We start from the raw sequence: 12669 nt of genomic DNA, 5'->3' as shown, positions 1-12669 counted from the left end.
ATCCATCATGAACCATCATAGCAGGGATCCATCATGAACCATCATCGCAGGGATCCATCATGAACCATCATCGCAGGGATCCATCATGAACCATCATCGCAGGGATCCATCATGAACCATCATCACAGGGATCCATCATGAACCATCATCGCAGGGATCCATCATGAACCATCATCGCAGGGATCCATCATGAACCATCATCGCAGGGATCCATCATGAACCATCATCGCATGGGATCCATCATGAACCATCATCGCAGGGATCCATCATGAACCATCATCGCAGGGATCCATCATGAACCATCATCACAGGGATCCATCATGAACCATCATCGCAGGGATCCATCATGAACCATCATCGCAGGGATCCATCATGAACCATCATCGCAGGGATCCATCATGAACCATCATCGCAGGGATCCATCATGAACCATCATCGCATGGGATCCATCATGAACCATCATCGCATGGGATCCATCATGAACCATCATCGCAGGGATCCACCATGAACCATCATCGCAGGGATCCATCATGAACCATCATCGCAGGGATCCATCATGAACCATCATCGCAGGGATCCATCATGAACCATCATCGCAGGGATCCATCATGAACCATCATCGCAGGGATCCATCATGAACCATCATCGCAGGGATCCATCATGAACCATCATCGCAGGGATCCATCATGAACCATCATCGCAGGGATCCATCATGAACCATCATCGCATGGGATCCATCATGAACCATCATCGCAGGGATCCATCATGAACCATCATCGCAGGGATCCATCATGAACCATCATCGCAGGGATCCATCATGAACCATCATCGCAGGGATCCATCATGAACCATCATCGCAGGGATCCATTATGAACCATCATCGCAGGGATCCATCATGAACCATCATCGCAGGGATCCATCATGAACCAGCATCGCAGGGATCCATCATGAACCATCATTGCAGGGATCCATCATGAACCGTCATAGCAGGGATCCATCATGAACCATCATCGCAGGGATCCATCATGAACCATCATCGCAGGGATCCATCATAAACCATCATCGCAGGGATCCATCATGAACCATCATCGCAGGGATCCATCATAAACTGTCATAGCAGAGATCTCATATAACCAGATCTTTAATCAATGGTCCTTCAAGTTTGACAAGAACACTCTTATTATCTTGATCAACTCCAACAATGCATTTCCTAAACGAGACAGATACCAGACAGATACATGCCCATACAAACACCAGACAGACAACAAGACAGACATAGACATCATACAGACACCAGACAGACACATGCCCATACAGAGACCTGGCAGACACCAGACAGACACCAGACAGACACCATATAGACACCAGACAGACACATGCCCATACAGACACCAGACAGACACCATATAGACACCAGACAGACACCAGACAGACACCAGACACCATATAGACACCAGACAGACACATGCCCATACAGACACCAGACAGACACCAGACAGACACCAGACAGACACATGCCCATATAGAAGGCACTGAGGCTGTCACCACTGATGACAACTCAGCTTTAGCTGAAGTGAGGAAGAGCATGATGAGCTTCCCTGCAAAGGAGGAAGAGAGAGAGAGAGAGATGGAAAGAGGGAGAGGGAGAGAATGAGTAAGTAGGATCCAGGAAAAGAAGAGGACCACAAGAAGTCAAAGAGAACAGTTTAAGCAGTTCCAGGAAGCAGAGAAGGGCTGTATTCCAAATGACATCCTGCATGCCTCTTGCATACTGATTGTGGCCATAAATAGTATGCAGTATAGAGTGTGTGAGCAAAGCCAATCCGGTATGCCAAAGACACCGTGATGTGTGCCAAGATGTCCAGTACACTGAGCTAATCTTCATGGTATACTGCACCCGCAGTGATGGGTGTAGCTTCGCTGTAAGAGGAGCTGGAGACGAGAACGTGGGCTGGATGCTACACTCCATTCAGCTGCTCTTCAAATTCTCCACCCTTTAAAGAAGCCAAGTCATCGGGCACACACACGCTTGCTGGGGAGAAATCAGCACTGGGACCACTGGGACCACAGAAGAACCAGTAGAGGTTCACGGGAGGTTTTATGTCCAACTATGTCAAACCCACCGGCCTCAAACAACACATGAAGTATCAACACCGTGGTTTAAAATATACAGCATGTGTACAACAGTTGTCTTATATTTACTTTGATTTGAAAATTATTTGTTCACGAGGTATCAGTTCTGCTGTTTATATTATCTCAGCACCACGTGACTTCTTCTGTTTCTGTCATTGGGATCAAAATGTTGCTTTTTGCTAAAACAGGTTTATGTTTATAAATGTTACATGAAATAACATTTATATATTATATATAAAATAAAGCTAGAGTTCACTTTCAATATATCTAGAGTTCACTGCAATATACCTCAATATATCTAGAGTTCACTTTCAATATATCAATATATCAATATATCTAGAGTACACTTTCAATATATCAATATATCAATATATCTAGAGTTCACTTTCAATATATCAATATATCTAGAGTTCACTTTCAATATATCAATATATCTAGAGTACACTTTCAATATATCAATATATCTAGAGTACACTTTCAATATATCAATATATCTAGAGTACACTTTCAATATATCAATATATCTAGAGTACACTTTCAATATATCAATATATCTAGAGTTCAATCGGCGGTAAGTACAAACTCAGCCCTCACCAAAGTGAGGAGGACACGCCCCCAGTTCCCCCAGTTCCCCCAGTTCCCCCAGTGTCTCCAGTATAAATGACACCTATGACCACATGGCTGGTGGTTCCATCTAACAATAATGTAATGGTGGATAACTGATTACTGACAAGCAGCACCATTGGCTGCAAATATAAATGTGAGTGGAACACTCTACACTTTACATAGATACATATACATACACACATATATGGATAAACCTTCATCCAAATGTGACATAAAAGTGAAACCTTTACATATTCTAACTGGAAATGCCACTGCGATGATGATGCTCATCAGATCATATGAGATAAAAGTTATATTTATTTAACTCTACAAATTGAGAAGTTTCCCTCTGCTAGTGGATTATGTAGGTCTGTTGACTCACTATCATGAAGAACGCAGTATGTAATATCATAGTGGGCCAACTCCAGCCAGGGTGTTTTGACTAACAGTGATGGACAATGCTAGTCCTGTCAGAGCCCGATCGACTGTGGCCGCACAGAGCGGATTGCTCGGTGGATTTGTCTTTCCTGTGTCCATCTCAGACCATCATCAACTCAGACGCAGCTGGTCATTCCCTGTTGGGTTTGCCGCTGCCTCTCTCCGCGTTGATAATGACGGTGCGTTGGGGGAACCGGCTCCGTTTCTCCAGTTCCATTCGAAATAACAATACGCACAGATGTATGAGCCGCTCGACTAATAGCACGGCCCCGCGTCCCAGTTTCCTGCCTCAGGAAGCAAGACTAGTGTCGAGTGACATTTATTTTCTTTCCCCGTCCGTGGGCGGGCGGCCATGTCAGTAAAGCATGCGAGAAATTGTGTGTCTCGGATCGCGGTCCTCGGGCTGAGTTTCGTTCTTAATCAAAAAGCTCATTATGGATTGAGCAGGTCTCCATCGTCTGTGTCCCCGAGAAATAAGGCATGGCAGTCATTGAGAAAGACTATATTAGTCCTGAATAAGGCATGGCAGTCATTGAGAAGGGCTATAATAGACCTGAATAAGGCATGGCAGTCATTGAGAAGGGCTATAAAAGACCTGAATAAGTCATGCCAGTCATTGAGAAGGGCTATAATAGACCTGAATAAGGCATGGCAGTCATTGAGAAAGACTATAATAGACCTGAATAAGGCATGGCAGTCATTGAGAAGGGCTACAATAGACCTGAATAAGGCATGGCAGTCATTGAGAAGGGCTAAAAAAGACCTGAATAAGTCATGCCAGTCATTGAGAAGGGCTATAATAGACCTGAATAAGTCATGCCAGTCATTGAGAAGGGCTATAGTAGACCTGAATAAGTCATGGCAATCATTGAGAAGGGCTATAATAGACCTGAATAAGGCATGGCAGTCATTGAGAAAGACTATAAAAGACCTGAATAAGTCATGCCAGTCATTGAGAAAGACTATAAAAGACCTGAATAAGTCATGGCAGTCATTGAGAAGGGCTACAATAGACCTGAATAAGTCATGCCTGTCATTGAGAAAGACTATAAAAGACCTGAATAAGTCATGGCAGTCATTGAGAAGGGCTACAATAGACCTGAATAAGTCATGCCTGTCAATGACAGGCATGACTTATTCAGGTCTTTTATAGTCTTTCTCAATGACAGGCTGTCATTGAGAAAGACTATAAAAGACCTGAATAAGTCATGCCAGTCATTGAGAAGGGCTATAGTAGACCTGAATAAGTCATGGCAGTCATTGAGAAAGACTATAATAGACACTGAAAGAAAGACACAGAGAGAACAACACCAAGTGAAGGACACGGAGGGAGCAATACAGAGGAAACAACACTGAGGAAACAACACTGAGGAAACAACACTGAGGGAACAACACTGAGGGAACAACACCCAGAGGGAACGACACAGAGGGAACAATACCAGTGAATCGACACTGATGTAATGACACTGATGTAACGACACTGATGTAACGACACTGATGTAACGACACTGAGGGAACGACACTGATGTAACAACAATGATGTAACAACACTGATGTAACAACAATGATGTAACAACACTGATGTAACAACACTGATGTAACGACACTGATGTAACGACACTGATGTAACGACAATGATGTAACGACAATGATGTAATGACACTGATGTAACGACACTGAGGGAACGACACTGATGTAACGACACTGATGTAACGACACTGATGTAACGACACTGATGTAACAACAATGATGTAACAACACTGATGTAACAACACTGATGTAATGACAATGATGCAACGACACTGAGGGAACGACACTGATGTAACGACACTGATGTAACGACACTGATGTAACAACACTGATGTAACAACAATGATGTAACAACACTGATGTAACAACACTGATGTAACAACACTGATGTAACAACAATGATGTAACAACACTGATGTAACAACACTGATGTAACAACACTGATGTAACGACACTGATGTAACGACACTGATGTAACAACAATGATGTAACAACAATGATGTAACAACACTGATGTAACAACACTGATGTAACGACAATGATGTAACGACACTGATGTAACGACACTGATGTAACGACACTGATGTAACAACACTGAGGGAACGACACTGAGGGAACGACACTGATGTAACGACACTGATGTAACGACACTGATGTAACAACACTGATGTAACGACACTGATGTAACAACACTGATGTAACAACACTGATGTAACAACACTGATGTAACAACAATGATGTAACAACACTGAGGGAACGACACTGATGTAACGACACTGATGTAACAACACTGATGTAACGACACTGATGTAACGACACTGATGTAACAACACTGATGTAACAACACTGATGTAATGACACTGATGTAACACTGATGTAACAACACTGATGTAATGACACTGATGTAACGACACTGATGTAACAACACTGATGTAACAACACTGATGTAATGACACTGATGTAACACTGATGTAACAACACTGATGTAACGACACTGAGGGAACGACACTGAGGGAACGACACTGAGGGAACGACACTGATGTAACGACACTGATGTAACGACACTGAAGGAACGACACTGATGTAACGACACTGATGTAACGACACTGAGCGAACGACACTGAGCGAACGACACTGAGGGAACGACACTGAGGGAACGACACTGAGGGAACGACACTGAGGGAACGACACCGATGTAACAACACTGATGTAATGACACTGAGGGAACGACACTGAGGGAACGACACTGATGTAACAACACTGAGGGAATTACACTGAGGGAACGACACTAAGGGAACGACACTGAGGGAACAACACTGATGTCATGACACTGAGGGAACGACACTGAGGGAACGACACTGAGGGAACGACATTAAGGGAACGACACTGAGGGAGCGATGCCAAGGTAACGACATAGAAGGAATCTTATCCAGCATTTAGCCTTGTGTCATACTGAGTGCTCTTTTGTGTCATACTCAGTGCTCTTAATTAATACACACCTGCTCAGTGGAAGAGATCATTTCTCCTGAAACAACACTTACTGGTCGGCCATGTGTTTCCCTTGAAGGCTTGTGTTTTATTTTTACGCTTTGCTTTAAAATTGTTGAATGCGTTGAATGCTATAGATTCATAATGCCTTCTAGACTAGGGACAAATGGTGACCTTTGACCCCAATCTTCCTCCTGTCAGCCCATGAGAGACACTTAGCCGTAGGGATTCGGTTTTGTGTACTCTAAAGGATGCCGTAAGTCTCTACATGGACAGCATTGTCTGGGTGCACTCACCATATAAAAGCTTGGGGACCGCTCACCGCCACCTGGAACAATATGTGTGAGAGAAAATGACTCTAATTGCAGCATATGCCTCCATGGTGACAGATAAATTAGCTACTGTCTGCATGCTGAGCTAAGAAGCCTCCCTTTTTAGCTACGACGCTACGGCAAAATGCTCCGCTTGCCATTTTGCTGTATGTGACGAATCACCGAACCTATGTCAGCCAGAGCAAGGGAGGAAAGGATGTCAGTTGGAAAAAAAAAGAAACTTTTTTCGAAAGTTTTTTACCTCTAATGAACTGTAAAGGCTGCATTTCTTTTCTGCGTGCGCATAGAGACACATCACTGAGCCCTGGAGCAATGTTACCGAACATTAGCTGATAACACAGCTCGACCATGAAGAAGACGAGCTTTATGAATGTGAGCCTCTACTGAAGGATGAAAGAGTCGTGTTTGGAAAGACGTCCTCCTTTGGTCCTCGTGCAGATGGGTGTAAATATGGATATTTGAGTGGTTTTTCAAGACGCTGGTTTCAACATCGACTTCATTGCCTGGGAGGGGTGTAGTTGGGTTAAGGAAGCTAAGAGGGGTGTAGTTCCAGAACACAGACCTGTGTTGTTGCTGTGGTGTTTATAGGACTAGCTGCTGTATGAAGTACCAAACGTCTCACGTTGTCTCCTGTAGAACTCTACTAGAATTCTAGTGGCCAGTTCCACTGGTGACATCAGTAATGGCAACCATGAAGAAAACATTGTGGGTCCGGCGTGAGAGTTAGCGCCATGCAATTATCTTAGCACCACACTTGTTCTCGGATGCACTGAAGGAAAAACTAAGGCAGCAAAACACAACACCTGTCATGGAAAAATCGCCAGCACTTAAGCTGTGAAGTAGCTGGTGACACCACAGCCGACCAAAAATAGGCTTGACTGATGCGTCCTGCAATTAAGACAGCAATCCTTTGAAGCCCCTATTTATCCTGCGGTACGCAGACCCGCACACTGGGAGCAGTCCTCGTGGACGCCATTATGGATCTGAGTCTGGCTTCTCTTAACGGGGCTAACGGTAATTATGGGATGTCAGGAACAGTTAGTGCGTAATCAGTTTCCCCTGATTGAGAGAGAACATTAGCAGTTGTTGGAGTGGTAAAGTGAGGGAGGATTCTGTGCCTGTATCAATCTTTCACATGTCCTGATGCTGTTAGTGGCAACTTCTCCCAGGGTACCGCAGGTAAAAAGAAGAATCAATGATGTCTGTGATTGATATCTTTTAATTATTAGGCAAATATAATTACATTTATTTATATATGTATATGTTTATGCTTGTGTTTATATGTGTGCTTGTGGGCAGTCTTGGCCATACACTGGTCCTATATAATGTGATGATTATGAATTGTTAAAAATATACACTAAACCTAGTATCACCCCACAACGACAGGAGTTGTTTGATACTTAGGCATGTGATCATATGCACATATGTATTACCACATTAATGAACGAGAGGCTCAATCGTACCTGACTGATCCTTGAAGTCATTTATTATGTATTTGCTTGATTAATGCATGCATGTAATTTGCAAATCTTACAGTCTCACTTCACTTAGTGCCAAGCTAGCACATATAGGGATAAACAGATAAACTGATAGCAGATAAGCCCAAAATGGGAGGTGAAGATAGTTGGGAACACGGAAAGCCAGCAGGAAGGGAGAAATATAGAACGTAACGCATTCAGTGAATACCTTCAGAAGAGCTATACTAATCCTCTAATCTGAATTTATAATGAATTTTGGGTATCAACAAGATGCAGGTGTTCATAAGCCTTATTCAGAATGACTCCTGTGCCTAATTTAGCTGTACCTGGCTAATTAGAGAATGTGTGGCAGCAAGTTTTTGCTTTGACAAGCAACTAAAGTCAGCTTTTCAGAACTCAGGTGAGGTCAGTTATGCAAGCAACATGGACATAATAATAATAATAATAATAATAATAATAATAATAATAATAATAATAATAATAATAATAATAATAATGAACATGTTACATTATACAACCACTCTAACATTGTAAAGCATTGATTACAATGTAACATACTAAGTAATGTGTGTAACACTATAGTGTATAACTACAGTTGTATAATGTAACATATGAATGTTACCAGTACAGACACGTCAACATGCATATCAACATTCAATTTTAAGAATATTTACTGCATAGGCATAATTATTGTAATGATCAGTTTTGACGGAACAAGTAGGTTTGTAAGAAATGGGTCTATTGATCTTAACCTTGAGTACGTCTGGAATGAGGCATGCTTTTCAGTACCTTGGACAGTGTCTTGTGTTTAGAAATTCACACCAAAATTCCTTATTAACTTTAAGCAGATAAATAAGTGCTCATAATTATAATTATATTGATAACAAGCCAATGCAAGCATGTAAGGTCAACAAATGAATGTTTCTGCACCGTTTGCCTAAAGGAGGGCAGAAACACAACACAGCTAAAAGCTCAGAAGCTCTACATAAGCTCAAGGAAGTTTAGCCACGTCAGAGAGATAAAAATATACATAGAAAAATGTTTTTTTTTCCTTTTCAGTTTGGTCAAGGCTAATTTGCTTGCATATGTGCCAGGCGCTTCCTCCTTGTTTTAAGTACAAACATACTGTGATCCCCCAGCAGTGCTCATGTTTGGAGTTGACTTGACCCCTGACCCCACCCAGGAGATAGCAGCCTGCCAGCCACACAGCGGGGACGGCGAGACCTCCACTGTGTGTGGGGTGAGCCGTCTCCCCGGCTACCGTACCGGCCCACCATTAGCCCCACGCTGGGAGCTGTAGTGATGACACCGGCAGCCTCTTATTAATGAAGAGGAAGACTGAGACAGAGAGAGAGAGGGAGGGGGTGGGGGGGGGGAGAGAGGGAGGGGGGGTGAGAGGGAGCTTGTAGGAGAAAGAGAGAGAGAGAGCAGAGGCTTAAACTGAATATTTCAAGGGCGCTGTCAGAGGGAAGACGTATATTCTCCCAGTGCATCCTAACAGCCCCCAGGGAGCGAGATGTACAGTGGGGGGACCGGGCACAGTCTCCCCCACACCCCCCCCCCCTTCCCCCGAGCACACGGGTTGGACTCCTGCTGAGGGATTGGTGAGGATTTAGAATGGAATTAGAATGGAATTAGAATGGAATTAGAATGGTACACCATGCATTATTGAGGAAATCTGCCTTGTGCATAAAACAAAATCCGGTTTCAGATTAGAAGGATTTATTGTTTTCATTTTGAGTGTTTTCCATTTTGGGGGAATGTTTGAATTGGCAAGACCTTCTTCCTCCTGCTGCATGAAAAATCCAGAACAGGAGTCACTTGGTCCATGTTGCAGATTCAGGTCAGTAATAAAGCACCATAAGCCATGACAAGAGAATTTGAGCAAAGTTGCAATTAGATAGAAAGAAAGAAAGAAAGAAAGAAAGAAAGAAAGAAAGAAAGAAGGTGAAAGGAGGAATGTTAAGGGGAGAGTCTGGGCTAATCCTGAGTCAAGCTAATCCTAAGTGAGGCTAATCCTAAATCAGGCTAATCCTGAGTCAAGCTAACCCTGAGTCAGTCAAATCCTAAATCAGGCTAATCCATTCTGAGTCCATTCTGATTGTCTGCTGATTCACATGAATCCCCCACTATGCTGCCTGAGCAGGACTGAAACCAGAGCAAGGTTAGGGTTAGGGTTATGGTTGGGTTAGGCTGTGCTCCGTTATCTGCAGCCTTGTTGTGCCCAATATGTCCCCCAACTCCATGTCCCCACACACACACACACACGCTTACTGCATGTCCACACACACACACGCGCTTACTGCATGTCCACACACACACACACACACGCTTACTGCATGTCCACACACAACCTCTTTAGAGTCGTTGACTCAGGCCCAGTGTTCACCCGCACCTACCACCAGTGATTCCTCAGGAGCCGTTTCTCCTGAGCCATGTCTCACGAGCCCAGGCAGGAGCCACTGTGGGAGACCATGGCGAGATGTTTTCAAACCTGGCTTGGCGGGCAACGGCACCGGAGCCTTAAAATCAATCCCAGCTGACAATGGGAGAGGAGGCAGGAGGCCAGCTGGGCCACGCTTTGATTACTCTCCGCAGCGGCCCGCGCTCTTTCCGGGACCCGATCGATGTCGATCGATAAAAAATGAGCAGCCGAATGCACTTACCGAATCGCTATAAAAACTAGAAAACTGCACCAGGACTACAGAGGTGCTCTTCAAAGCTAAAGGATTAAAGAAACCGAACCAGAAACGGCTAATAAGATGTTGTTTTATTGAGCGAGGGGATTAAATCATTATGGAATATCTTGATTCTGCAACCTTTCATGTTTGAGAACATGTTCCAGCATCAAAGCCTAGCATACCTCCTTGTGCTTTCATACATTCTGCACAATAATCTCTTAAGCAACACGTCTCTCATTTGTTCAAATGACTGTGCACATAACGAAAGCTGATAGATGCCTGATAATGAGCTCCCTCTGCAAAGAGACGTAATTAGTAATGTTTAGCCTCCACCCCCACCAACCCAGTGTTCTTCACACCTCTGCACACTCTCAGGTGTCTCCTGCTAGGGTGCAGATGTGGTCTCTGAGGAGGTGGACACATATGCTTGGAGGTGGATGTCAAATCCTCTCCCCCTGTGCTCAGGTTCTGGAGGGTGAGGTTAAGTATCTGGATCCTCGTTCCTGCAGTCAATCCCCCCCCCCCCCCCCAACCACCCTGCAAATGAGTCACCCCGGCAGGCTGTGAGGGAGGCGTGGTGAACCCAGTGGGGCATGACTGAGGGATGGAGCAGAGGGGCAGAGGGGGGTCAGAGGGGGGTCAGAAGGGTGGTGGGGAGAAGGTGAAACAGTTCTCCTCTTATGCGACCTCTAAACCACCGAGGGACACCAACAGCTGTTGCCCACTCCAGACGAAAGACAGGAGACAAGAACGGCATTCCAGTACCCGTGAGACTCGACTACACTGCAGAAATAACGCTACAGTCATAACACTACAGTCATAATGCTACAGAAATAATGCTAGTCATAACGCTTCAGTCATAACGCTACAGTCATAATGCTACAGTCATAACGCTACAGTCATAACGCTACAGAAATAATGCTATAGTCATAGCGCTACAGAAATAACGCTAGTCATAACGCTACAGTCATAACGCTTCAGTCATAACGCTACAGTCATAACGCTACAGTCATAATGCTACAGTCATAACGCTACAGAAATAATGCTATAGTCATAACGCTACAGAAATAGCGCTACAGTCATAACGCTAGTCATAATGCTATAGTGGTAACGCTACAGTCATAATGCTACAGTCGTAATGCTACAGTCGTAACGCTTCAATCATAACGCTACAGAAATAACACTACAGTCATAACGCTACAGTCATGCTACAGTCGTAACGCTAGTCATAATGCTACAGAAATAACGCTACAGAAATAATGCTACAGTCATAACGCTACAGAATTAGCACTACAGTCATAATGCTACAATCATAACGCTAGTCATAATGCTACAGTCATAAAGCTACAGTCATAATGCTACAGTCGTAACGCTAGAGTCATAACGCTACAGTCGTAACACTAGTCATAACGCTACAGTCGTAATGCTAGTAATAATGCTACAGTCATAATGCTACAGTCGTAACGCTAGTCATAATACTACAGTCATAATGCTACAGTCGTAATGCTAGGCATAATGCTACAGTCATAATGCTACAGTCGTAACGCTACAGTCGTAACGCTACAGTCGTAATGCTACAGAATTAACGCTACAGAAATAACGCTAGTCATAACGCTGCAATCATAACGCTAGTCATAACTCTACAGTCATAATGCTACAGAAATAATGCTACAGTCATAACGCTACAGGATGAAACATCAAAAAAACAAAGCGTCAAGTGGCCCTGTGAACATGCAGCACTGAGGAAGATAAAGATAGAGGGATAGAGATAGAGAGACAGATAGAGATAGAGAGATAGAGATAGAGAGACAGAGATAGAGAGATAGGGAAATACAGATATAGGGCGTCAGAAGCTGCAGAGAAGGTACGGTGTTGAAGGTGTTTGCGAAGGTGTAGTGAGGATGTCCATCAACTGTCTCCTGCATGCGCTCTGCTTTGACAGAGTCTGCAGAGCTTGATTAAGAGTAGAGGAAAGTGAGTGCA

Source organism: Brachyhypopomus gauderio, chromosome 21, assembly GCF_052324685.1.
Source record: "Brachyhypopomus gauderio isolate BG-103 chromosome 21, BGAUD_0.2, whole genome shotgun sequence".
Lineage (NCBI taxonomy): Eukaryota > Metazoa > Chordata > Actinopteri > Gymnotiformes > Hypopomidae > Brachyhypopomus > Brachyhypopomus gauderio.
The sequence above is the reverse complement of the archived record's forward strand: the minus strand, read 5'-3'. Positions refer to the sequence as shown.